We start from the raw sequence: 12,591 nt of genomic DNA, 5'->3' as shown, positions 1-12,591 counted from the left end.
TTTGATGTGTGCCCAATTTGAACAAGGGTTGATTGACACCTGTAAAATTTGTTGAAACGTTCCTCTTAAAAGGAAATACAGTAATCTTATATATATATTTTTGTGTGTGTGAAGTGTTTTTCTAGCATTTATAAGTGAAAGCTGGCAGGGGTGGTAGATGCAAAGTTCAGTAGTTGGGCTCATAATTTTTTAAAGTGGTAATTTAGCAAAATGAGAGCCTAGTCACCAAGTTTGTTTGGTTTTTTTTTTTGAGACGGAGTCTCGCTCTGTTGCCCAGGCTGGAGTGCAGTGGCCGGATCTCAGCTCACTGCAAGCTCCGCCTCCCAGGTTCACGCCATTCTCCTGCCTCAGCCTCCCGAGTAGCTGGGACTACAGGCGCCCGCCACCTCGCCCGGCTAGTTTTTTGTATTTTTTTAGTAGAGAGGGGGTTTCACCGTGTCAGCCAGGATGGTCTCGATCTCCTGACCTCGTGATCCGCCCGTCTCGGCCTCCCAAAGTGCTGGGATTACAGACTTGAGCCACGGCGCCCGGCTGTTTGTTTTTTTTGTTTTTCCTTATAGTCAGAGCTTTCGTCATTACCTATGAGAAATTTTGAATGAGTTACTTTGTTCCTTTCTGTAAAATAGCTTTCGTTTGATGTTTGAGAATATCGGAGACAATGTAAAATCACTGCAGAGTATGATTCCCAGCTCATATTCCTGAAATACTGCTTATTAACCTCCAACTGTCCAGAAAACTGGAAAACTTTTTTCTTTTGAGACAGAGTCTTGCTCTTCTTCCCAGGCTTGAGTGCAGTAGCATGATCTTGGTTCACTGCAACCTCCATCTTATGGGCACAAGGAGTCCTCCTGTCTCGGAACATGAACAACTATATAGAAAAGGAGTCAGGAATGTAATTATTGAATTTAGGTAAGAGGCTTGTGTATAGTAAGAGAGTATCAGTTGGGCACAGAATAATGCCTTTTAAGGGAATTAGAGTTGAGTGACATTTAGTTTGGGGAGGGGCATAGAGTGTTCTTTTGATTTACGAAGAACATGAAGTAAATGTCAAAATGTCACTTAAAACTAGTGAATGCTACCTGTGGTATGGTTTCCCCAGTGTGGGTGAGTTGGGGTTGCTTAGGGTGAAATGAGCCCTTACCCCTAAAGAAAAATTTGTAAGGACATTTTAGTCAAATTGTTACTCCTACTGGAGGAAAGCATCCTTGGAGAGAACACTGGCTTTCAAAGCTTTTATCTGTTGTCTATAAATGAGTGATGTAACACATGGACTATTAGCTGAAAATGTTTTTACTTTTGCGTTTTACAATAATTTGAGACAAACATCATTCTACTGAAGACTTAATGGATTGAATATCTGGCATTGATATCTTCAATACATAGCTTTGGGAGGGAGAGGGGTGTTTTGCAAGGCCACTACTATTGATTGGTAAATGGTATTTAAAATTTGGGTGAGAATTGGTACAGGCTGGGAGAATTTTCACAAAGAGTGGGAAAAGTGAACATAAGCTCTTAAGTGGAATATTGAGCCAATTTTGTAAGAAGTACTGGTACATAACGCCGACTTAGTATCAAAAATTTAGCGTAATTTTTGAAAGTTAATTACCAAAATGCCAACAGACGGAAACCAAGTTGCACTAGTTATCTCAAGAATTTAAAACCTTTCCCTACTATTAATGAATTCAAATTTTATTTGCCTTTAATTATGTTCTATTGTACCAAGACAATATAATGTAAAATGCTAAATCTGATCACTGATACCATTCAAATAGCAAAGAAAATCAAGAAACAGCAAAGTTTTTAAAAACTCTTTCATTGGTTTTAAGTTTTTTTATTGTCGTTCCATATGAATTAGGTAATGAATTGCTTCAGATTGCTGTGGTTCAAAGTAAGTTTAATCAGCCCCGTGCAGTGGCTCATACTTGTAACCCCAACATTTTGGGGGCTAAGGCGGACAGATGGCTTGAGCCCAAGAGTTTGAGACAGCCTGGGCAACATGGTGAAACCCCATTGCTACAAAAAATAAGCCAAGCATGGTGGTGCACACCTGTAGTCCCATTTAGGAGGCTTGAGGTGGGAGTATCTCCTCAGCCTGGGAAGTGGAGGCTGCAGTGAGCCTTGATGGCACTACTGCACTACAGCCTGGGTGACAGACCCTGTCTCAATCCAGTAAGTTTTTATGTTAAAGGGAACCAAAAAAGGAAGAAGTACTTTTTTTTTTTTTTAAGATGGTCTGGCTGTGTCACCCAGGCTGGAGTGCAGTGGTGCTATCTTGGCTTCTGGCTCAGGCCATCCCCAGAGACCTTCCTATATTTCAGCCTGGGGCAAGACCAGTGGGAGATGATTAATGAGAGCAGACGCTCCAGATGGGTTGAAAAGGATGGCAAAAGCGCAAAAACAAGGCACTAGCCTCACTTCTAATTTGAAACCCTGCAAGGTGTTCGTATGACCACATGGGATAGAAAACACAGAAGACAGATACACAATGTTTGGCAGAGATGATCTGAGATTACAGACACAAACACCCCACAGAATTTCCTTTGATTCCCAGGTGTCATAAGAGGCACATCACTTGAGAGCCAGTGGGGCTTGTGATGGGGTCATTGTGGTGAGGGATATGGTTACTGCATAGCAGCAGCTGTAAGAGAGACCAGCTAGTGGCTGGATGGAGATGGCAGAATTAGCAAAAAATTTGCAGTACCAGTGAGAGCCAAGGCGAGATAGTCAAGGATAGACCACTGAATTGAGTGCCAGTTACACTGGCTTTGATCATTCAGTAGTAGCTTTGCTGAGGGCAGAAGCCAAAATTCAGACACCTGACAGACTATACTATACCTCAGCTAGAGATCAGAGACTGCTGACAAAGACCCGTTTCTCTCAGGAAAAACACCTGTATCCTAAATCAAAATAACATCTAAACCTCCCTTTGTACCCAGAAGTGGAGGCAAAGAAAGACCTTGGAGAGAAAACAAATGGCCCTAATAAGGGGTTGACCTTTAACTATTTCCCGTAAGTGAGATTATTTACAACTGGAAGACCAGTGGCTCGACGTCTGTAATCCCAGCACTTTGGGAGGCCTACATAGGCGGATCATGAGGTCAGAACTTCGAGACCACCCTGGCCAATAACGTGAAACCCCGTCTCTACTAAAAATAAAAAAATTAGCTGGACATGGTGGCACACGCCTGTAATCCCAGCTACTCAGGAGGCTGAGACAAGAGAATCACTTGAACCTGGGAGGCGGAAGTTGCAGTGAGCTGAGATCGCGCCACTGCACTCCAGCCTGGGCAACAAGAGCAAAACTTGGTCTCAAAAAAAAAAAAAATGGAAGACGAGTTTTTTCTGCTATCAGTGGGAATGGGAATTTATGAGAAAACTCAGTCAAGGCATATCTAGGAATTTACAGACCCTGAAATTCCCAAGAAACAGGAGAGTTAAGACTAATGCTATCAAATCATAAATTCTGGGTGGAGGTGGTCTCTCTTGGGATGGACCTTCAGATCATTTATTCATACTTTGTGCCTCAAACTGGTACCAAGTCTGTGTATAGTTCAGATTCTGGAACTCATAGTATCAGGCTGACACTGCTGAGACTGCATCATGGTTTGACCAGTTTTCCCTGCCCTGTGCTGCTTTCCTCATTCTGCTTCACGTGAGAGCATTCTCCAAGTGAATCAATTGCACAAAAATCTCTGGCTGAGACTCAGCTTCTAGGACTTGATCTAACACAGTTAAGCTGAAGCTAAAGCAGAAATGTACGTCATTCACATATCCTGGACTTAGATTGTGATGCAGCAAATAATGAGACTGGGTTGTCTCCCTCAGAAGAGGGGGTGAGAAACGTATGAAGATAACTGTGTTATACTATTATTTCTGGAAGTACGTGAGAAAAACTTCTTGAATGCTGAACAGCTAAAGGGTGAATTATAATGGACATCTTGTTAATACCACATCAGTTTCCCCTTTCTAATTGAACAGTTTTCCTTGTGGAGTTTTTCTCTCTCCATTGTACATAGGCTTGATGAGAAAGAAATCCTGGTCCTTACAGGTTCTTTTGTCACCCTGAAGGATGGGCATTTGATTTAGGCTTGCCCAACCAGACTCTCTCCTGGGATTTTCAATCTTGAGGAGAATGATGCAAGCAAGCTGTAATGCTTATAGGTTTTTTGGGTTTTTTGTTTTTTGATACAGAGTCTCTCACTGTCACCCAGGCTGGAGTACATTGGTGCAATCTCGGCTCACTGCAACCTCCGCCCGCTGGGTTCAAGCGATTCGCCTGCCTCAGCCTCCGGAGTAGCTGGGACTACAGGAACTACAGGCGCGCGCCGCCACACCCAGCTAATTTTTCTTTTTTCTTTTTTTTTTTTTTTTTTGAGACAGAGCCTCGCTGGGTCACCCAGGCTGGAGTGCACGGTCTCGGCTCACTGCAAGCTCTGCCTCCCGGGTTGTCAACATTCTCCTGCCTCAGCCTCCGGAGTAGCTGGGACTACAGGCGCCCGCCACCGCGCCCGGCTAATTTTTTTGTATATTTAGTGGAGACGGGGTTTCATCATGTTAGCCAGGATGGTCTCGATTTCCAGACCTCGTGATCCGCCCGCCTCGGCCTCCCAAAGTGCTGGGATTACAGGCGTGAGCCACCGCGCCCAGACTTTTTTTTTTTTTTTTTTTTTTTTTTAAGTAGAGGCACGGTTTCACCACGTTGGCCAGACTGGTCTTTTTTTGTTGTTTTTTGTTTGTTTGTTTGTTTTCAGATGGAGTTTTGCTCTTGTTGCCCAGGCTGGAGTACAATGGTGCGATCTCGGCTCACCGCAACCTCCACCTCCCTGATTCAAGCAATTCTCCTGACTCAGCCTCCCACGTAGCTGGGATTACAGGCGGGCGCCACCGCGTCCAGCTAATTTTTGTATTTTTAGTAGAGACGGGGCTTCACCATGTTGGCCAGGCTGGTCTTGAACTCCTGACCTCTCAGGTGATCTGCCTGCCTCATCCTCCCAAAGTGCTGGACTTACAGGCGTGAGCCACCACACCCATCACAGGCTGACCTTGAACTCCTAAGCTCAGGTAATCTGCCTGCCTTGGCCTCCCAAAGTGCTAGGATTATAGGCATGAGCCACCATGCCCGGCCTATAGTTCATTTTTTAAATAGCACTAATTAGAAGAGAATTTTGGGCAGTTTCTGCTCTCAATACTCTAAAGCTGCCTGTTTTCTGTTTATGAGTCTGGTGACCCAGCCTTCTCTTCCATCGCGTGAGCTTTCTCATAACCTTTCAAAACATTCCTCTCACCACAAAAATAATAACTGTGAGGTAATGCATTTACTGATTAGCTAGATTTAAACATTCCGCAATGCAAATATACTTCAAAACATCATGTTGTACATAAGTACATATAATTTTGTCAATTAATTTTTTTTTTTTTTTTTTTTGGAGACAAGAGTCTTGCTCTGTCACCCAGGCTGGAGTGCAGTGGCCCGATCTCAGCTCACTGCAACCTCCACCTCCCAGGTTCAAGCGATTTCTCCTGCCTCAGCCTCCCGAGTAGCTGGGACTACAGGCATGTGCCACTATGCCTGGCTAATTTTTTGTATTTTTAGTAGAGACAGGGTTTCACCATGTTAGCCAGGATAGTCTCACATCTCCTGACCTCGTGATCCGCCCACCTCAGCCTCCCAAAGTGCTGAGATTACAGGTGTGAGCCACCACACCTGGCCTTAAATTTTTTTTTTTTTTTATTTTGTTTAGCCATTCAGTTGCTGTTACATGCAGCCCTCCAGTCATAGGTTTATCTTATACAGGCAGCACTGCTAATTTCAGGGAGGACAGCAACAAAATATGGATGACAGCTCTTACTCCACCTCAGCTACCACTGCTGCCAGCGAGTTTCACTAGATCATAGTTATGCCAAGTCTGGGGCTGATCCTAGAAATTTCATTTGAATGAAATGTCCTAGAAAGTGCCTCAAGGTTGAACAGGCAGGACAATGAGTAACATACCTGGGCTTTTTTTTTTTTTTTTTTTGAGATAGGATCTCTTTGTTGCCCAGGCTGGAGTACAGTGGTGGGATCTCTGCTCATTGCAACCTTCATCTCCCAGGCTCAGGCCATCCTCCTGCCCTCAGACTCCTGAGTAGCAGGGACTAGAGGCGCATGCCACCACGCCCAGCTAACTTTTTAAAATTTTTTGTAGAGATGGGGTTTCACCACATTGCCCAGGGCTGGTGTTGAACTGATGGACTCAAGGCGATTTGCCAGCCTTGGCCTCGCATAGTGCTGGGATTACAGGTGTGAGCCACCATGCCCAGCCCATACCTAGGGTTTCTGGCTTTTCCTTCACTTTCAGACTTGGAAAAAATGCCACACCTCACAGGGACATGACTTCCTGAGTAGCCACCAAAGTTGCTGGATGATGCAGCCTGGAATTATGGAGGAGATAACTCCCTGTGGGGCAAACTCTAACCAGGGGGAATTTGTTCTCCTTTCTTCCTCCCAAAAACTGCCCTGAGGCAGTTTCTCCATATAGTTTGTCGAGAGACTTCCCCAGTGACAGCACTCCTACTGAGTGACTAGCTGTGTCTGAGCTCACCATGAAGCAGTGGCAGGACAATACAGTGTCCCCCTCAGTGTCCACGCCGAAATATTGCACCTCATAGATTAAATATCAGCACTTAACCCCTGCCCCAGATTCTGTTTTCAAGGGAATCCAAGTTAAATAATCCTTTGTACCTGTTTATTTTTGTACTGTTTTTAAATAATACTTAGCTCTTCCTCCTAAGTAGGAAATATTAACTTCATGAATTAAAAGCAAAATATAGGCCAGGCACAGTGGCTCATGTCTGTAATACCAGCACTTTGGGAGGCCAAAGTGGGCGGATCATGAGGTCAGGAGTTTGAGACCAGCCTGACCAACATGGTGAAACCCCGTCTCTACTAAAAATACAAAAATTAGCTGGGCGTGGTGGCGCACATGTGTAATCCCAAGCTACTCAGGAGGCTGAGGCAGGAGAATTGCTTGAACTCAGGAGGTGGAGGTTACAGTGAGCCAAGATCACGCCACTGCACTCCAACCTGGGCGACAGAGTGAGACTCTGTCTCAAAAAAAAAGCAAAATATGGTTCAAAAAACTCTAACTGGTTTTGAACTGTAGTAATAATGTTAATGATATATAATGGGAAATAATAGATTTATTCCGTTATAATTTAATATTTTAAATCAGAAATTGAAGTATTTAATAGGCATGGTTTTCACAGAAAGATTCCATTCTATCCCTAAGTCATATCCTATAAATATGAAACGTTCCAAACTCAGTAAGGAGAGAGTAGGAAGAGCTTTCAATGACACTAAGAAAACTAGGATAATATAAATGCCCTGCAAGCCAAGGGAGAATTTCAAGGAAGTGCTCAATCTTAAATGTTAAATATGGATAAATCAAAAAGAAAAGGAACAGAGAAATTACACTGTAGTGAGCCATATCTCTTTCTGCTATGGCTTCTTGGGGATTCAGTCTGTCATTTTGTGCATACAAGGAGAAAAGAAAATAAGAGGTGTCTTATCTCCACAAAATCCATTTCACTTCTATGCATAACTCTTTCAGCAGATATAAGAAACTATGTCCTCCCCACTAGCGATGTCTATTGTCCATCCACTGCTCTAGGCAACTTTTGCAACTTCCTTCTTTGTTGCTCAGACTGGCGTGCAGTGGCACGAACACAGCTCACCGCAGCCTCGACCTCTTGGGCTCAAGCGATCCTCTTGCCTCAGATGCGTAAGAAGCTGAGACTACAGGCACATGCCACCACACCTAGATAATTTTTTTAAAATTATTTCTTGCAGAGACGGGGTCTCACCATGTTGTCGAGGTTGTTCTCAAACTCCTGAGCTCAAGTGATCAGCCCACTTCGGCCTCCCAAAGTGCTGGGATTACAGGCAAGAGCCACCACACCTAGTCAACCCTCCATTTCTTTAATGCTATATAGCCTAACATAGAAAATAAAAGATATAGCAATAATCATTCCCAAGAGCTTGACATGTAATTTAGCTAATCAAAAATGGTGACTCTCTTGATGACTGGAATAATCTAACTTGGATACTGTTCAAGGGGGGGAAAGTTATATGGACACATCATTGATCATGTCTTCCTCCTTTGTTAACCTTTAAAATGCAAGCTTAGAGGTTATTTAGAGGTCATCACTATCTCTTCAAAAGCCTATCCCTGCAGGGCATAGTAGCTCACGCCTGTAATCCCAGCACTTTGTGAGGCCGAGGCAGGCGGACTGCTTGAGCCCAGGAGTTCGAAATCAACCTGGGCAACACAGCAGACCCCATCTCTACAAAAAATTTAAAAATTAGCCAAGTGCAGTGGTACATGCCTGTAGTCCCAGCTACTCAGGAGGATCACTTGAGCTGGGGAGGTCAAGGCTGCAGTGAGCTATGACTGCAGTGAGCTAGACTGGAGCACCACTGCACTCCAGTCTGTGTGACAGAGTGAGACCCTGTTTCAAATAAATAAAGCCTATGCCTACAGGGTAGAGCTTCTGCCAAAGATTTTCAAAAGAAACATACTCAGCTGACATGTTGCTCTGGCCCTTTGCTGCTTTCACTTTCTTAAGCATATAGCCATTTCACAACCATAAAGACAGAAGCCACATGATAGGGATGGTGAGGCAGGAAAGTGAAGAGCCTAGATCTTTGCTGACATTCTCACCAGCCCTGTGGTACCTACCTCTGGACTTCTTATTGTGAGAAAAACAATCACTTTTTTGTTTAGTCATTATATTCTGGCTTTGTGTTGCTTCAAGTACAGTTCTACCTAGATACTTGATTGTTTACCTTACCCACCCGATCATAAGATGTCAGATATCATGTCTGTCTTTGCTCCCTGTATAAGATTGTATAAGATTACTTTCATGTGAAATAACAGAAAACCCAACTTAAAACTGCTTTAAACTAGAAGGAATTTTATTTATTTATTTATTTTATTTATTTATTTTTTTTGAGACGGAGTCTCACTCTTGTTGCCCAGGCTGGAGTACAATGGCATGATCTTGGTTCACTGCAACCTCCACCTCCTGGTTCAAGCGATTCTCCTGCATCAGCCTCATGAGTAGCTGGGATTACAGGTGCACACCACCACGCCTGGCTAACTTTTTAATGTATTTTTAGTAGAGACAGGGTTTCACCACATAGGCCAGGCTGCTCTCGAACTCCTGACCTCAGGTGATCTGCCCGCCTCGGCCTCCCCAAGTGCTGGGATTACAGGTGTGAGCTACCATGCCTGGCCTTAGAAGGAAGTTTATTAACTCACACAACTAAAGATTCAAAAGTAACAAGGGGGCTGGGCACAGTGGTTCACGCCTGTAATCCCAGCACTTTGGGAGGTCAAGGCGGGCAGATCACGAGGTCAAGAGATCAAGACCATCCTGGCCAACAGGGTGAAATCCCGTCTCTACTAAAAATACAAAAATTAGCAGCTGGGCATGGTGGCACGCGCCTGTAGTCCCAGCTACTCGGGAGGCTGAGGCAGGAGAATTGCTTGAATACAGGAGGTGGATGTTGCAGTGAGCCCAGATCCTACCACTGCACTCCAGCCTGGTGACAGAGCGAGACTCCATCTCAAAAAACAAAACAAAACAAAAAATCCAAAAGTAGGACAGATTGAAAAATTGATGTAATCCCATTACTGAAGTCCATTTATTTCTGTTTTTTTTTTTGGCCTTGCCCTTCCCCATGTGTTGACTTCAAACTCAGGTTGCCAGGAGGCTGAGGTGGGTGGATCACGAGGTCAGAAGATAGAGACCATCCTGGCTAACACAGTGAAACCCCCGTCTCTACTAAAAAAAATACAAAAAATTAGCCAGGCGTGGTGGTGGGCGCCTGTAATCCCAGCTACTCGGGAGACTGAGGCAGGAGAATGGCGTGAACCCGGGAGGCAGGGGTTGCAGTGAGTGGAGATCGCGCCATTGCACCCCAGCCTAGGCAACAGAGCGAGACTCCATCTCAAAACAAAACAAAACAAAACAAAACAAAAACAAACTCAGGTTGCCATCAAAAGGACTGCAGCAATTCCAGGCCTTACATCCAAGTTCAATCAGGTCCAGAGGGAGCCTGAATCACTGCTGGAAGTTCTCCTGGAAGAGTGAGGAAAAGCTTTTCTGTAAGCATTCTGCAAATCTTACAACTCACTGAGGTGAACTGGGAAATATGCATAAACCTAATCCAGTTGCTGGCAAGAGGGTGATATTACCAGTCCAGACTACTACTGAGTCAGAGAATGCTAAACTAATCTACAAGGGACTGTGGTTGAGAGAGTGATTCCTAAACAGTATCACAGTAGCTGTTAGGAAGGAAAAAGCAGGAAAACCATGTTAAGTAGGTGAATAACTCACTTTTTTTTTTTTTTTTTTGAGACAGTGCGTTGCCCAGGCTGGAGTGTGGTGGTGTGATTTCAGCTCACTGCAACCTCCACCTCCCAGGCTCAAGGGATCGTCCCACCTCAGCCTCTGGGAGTAGCTGGGACTACAGGCTCCAGCCACCTGGCTAATTTTTTTCTTTTTTTTTTTGTAGAGATAGGGTTTGCCATGTTGCCCAGGCTGGTCTCGACTCCTGGGCTCAAGTGATCCTCGGCCTGCCAAAGTGCTGGGATTACAGGCCTGAGTCACTACGGCCAGCCCAACTCACTTTTTGTATTCTCGGAATCTTGTAGACACACTTAAAAAAACAAAAACAAAAATCCTTGACACACAGAGTTTTGATTTATCTCAACGTTGACTGAAGGAAGCATGTTTTATTCTTGTGTACTACTTTTAGAGTTCAAATATCTTGAACATAGGTAGGAATTTGACTTTTTGGGTGGGAGGGGGAACAGGCATCTCACTTTTTCTCACAGGCTGGAGTGCAGTGGCACGATCTCAGCTCATTGGAATCTCTCTGCCACCCGTGCTCAGATGATCCTCCCGCCTCAGTCTCCCTAGAAGCTGGGACCACTGGCGCATGCCACCACACCCATCTAATTTTTTGTGTTTTTGTTAGAGACAAGGTTTCCCCATGTTGCTCAGGCTGGCCTCGAACTCCTGCACTCAAGTGATCCGCCCGTCTTGGCCTCCCAAAGAGCTGGGATTACAGGCGTGAGTCACCACACCTGGCCAGCATTTGACTTTTTTCTATCAATAAACCTCAGTGAAAGAAAAGGGTCTAAGTTATTTACCCTTCTGGATTCTTTTGCAGATGGCTAGATTTCCTTGCTAAATCAATTTGTCTCCCAAGACTTAGGTGCTGTGGTAGAAAGGAAAAATCCCAAGCCAACAGACTTACATTTCCTTAACAATTGTATTAATGTACTAGTGACTTTTTCTGGAAAACGTGTCATAGTGGAGTCCTTGAAGTTCTTTTTTCTTACCAAAATGAAGAAACTGGAAGGATGAAGATCTACTTTTCTAGGGTAACAGCTGTGAAATTTAAAAGCTCCATCTGGGGCCAGGTGCAGTGGCTCACGCCTGTAATCCCAGCATTTTGAGATGCCAAGACGGGCGGATCACCTGAGATCAGGAGTTCGAGACCAGCCCGGCCAACACGGCAAAACCCTGTCCTACTAAAAATACAAAAATTAGCCGGGCGTGGTGGCGGGCGCCTGTAATCCCAGCTACTCGGGAGGCTGAGGCAGGAGAATTGCTTGAACCCAGGAGGCAGAGATTGCAGTGAGCTGAGATTGTGCCACTGCACTCCAGTCTGGGCGACAGAGCAAGACTCCATCTCAAAAAAAAAAAGCTCCATTTGGGAGGCCCAGGAGGGCGGATCATCTGAGGTCAGGAATTGGAGACCAGCCTGGCCAACATGGGGAAACCCCATGTCTACCAAAAATACAAAAATTAGTCAGGTGTGGTGGGGGGCGCCTGTTATCCCAGCTACTTGGGAGGCTGAGGCAGGAGAATCAATTGAACCTGGGAGGTGGAGGTTGCAGTGAGCTGAGATCATGCCATTGCACTCCAGCCTGGGAAACAGGGCGAGACTCTGTCTCAAACAAACAAACAAATTTAAAAGCTCCAAATCCTCCAAAAATAACCAAGGAAGAGATTTTCCTGTCCGTAACTAGAGATGAGTACTGATGATTATTTTTAATAGGTGATTTTCAAAGGTGTGAACATTTTGTTACCCATGGAGATTTAAGTCTCCAAAAGAAAATAAAACTGCATACCTTTATACTAAAACTTCATCACCAGGCAAATTTGGATCATGACTAAACTGGCTTCTACACCTCTCTCCTAATATAACGTACTTGTATAAGTTTGCAGTTGTGAGACACTTATTTCCTATTTTTTAATGTCTTCTCAGTAGGGCCACTGATACAGTCACTATTTGACCAGAAACTGGCACTGGTGATTGGCTCATAAAGTGCCCTCGATTTAGGGGGCTCAGTTATCAAAGGTTTAAAACCTACCCCAAACTATTGCTGTGATGGAGGCTAATCAAGGAATCATTCAGCTTCACTTGCAAAAACGGGATCACAATTGCCGCTTTTGTCATGACCCAGACTAGGTGAGATTTAGTACTTGAGTACACTGCCAGGCACATAAGGTTAATTTAACAATTTAATACATTTG

This window comes from Theropithecus gelada, chromosome 15, assembly GCF_003255815.1.
Source record: "Theropithecus gelada isolate Dixy chromosome 15, Tgel_1.0, whole genome shotgun sequence".
In the NCBI taxonomy this organism is placed as follows: domain Eukaryota; kingdom Metazoa; phylum Chordata; class Mammalia; order Primates; family Cercopithecidae; genus Theropithecus; species Theropithecus gelada.
The sequence above is the reverse complement of the archived record's forward strand: the minus strand, read 5'-3'. Positions refer to the sequence as shown.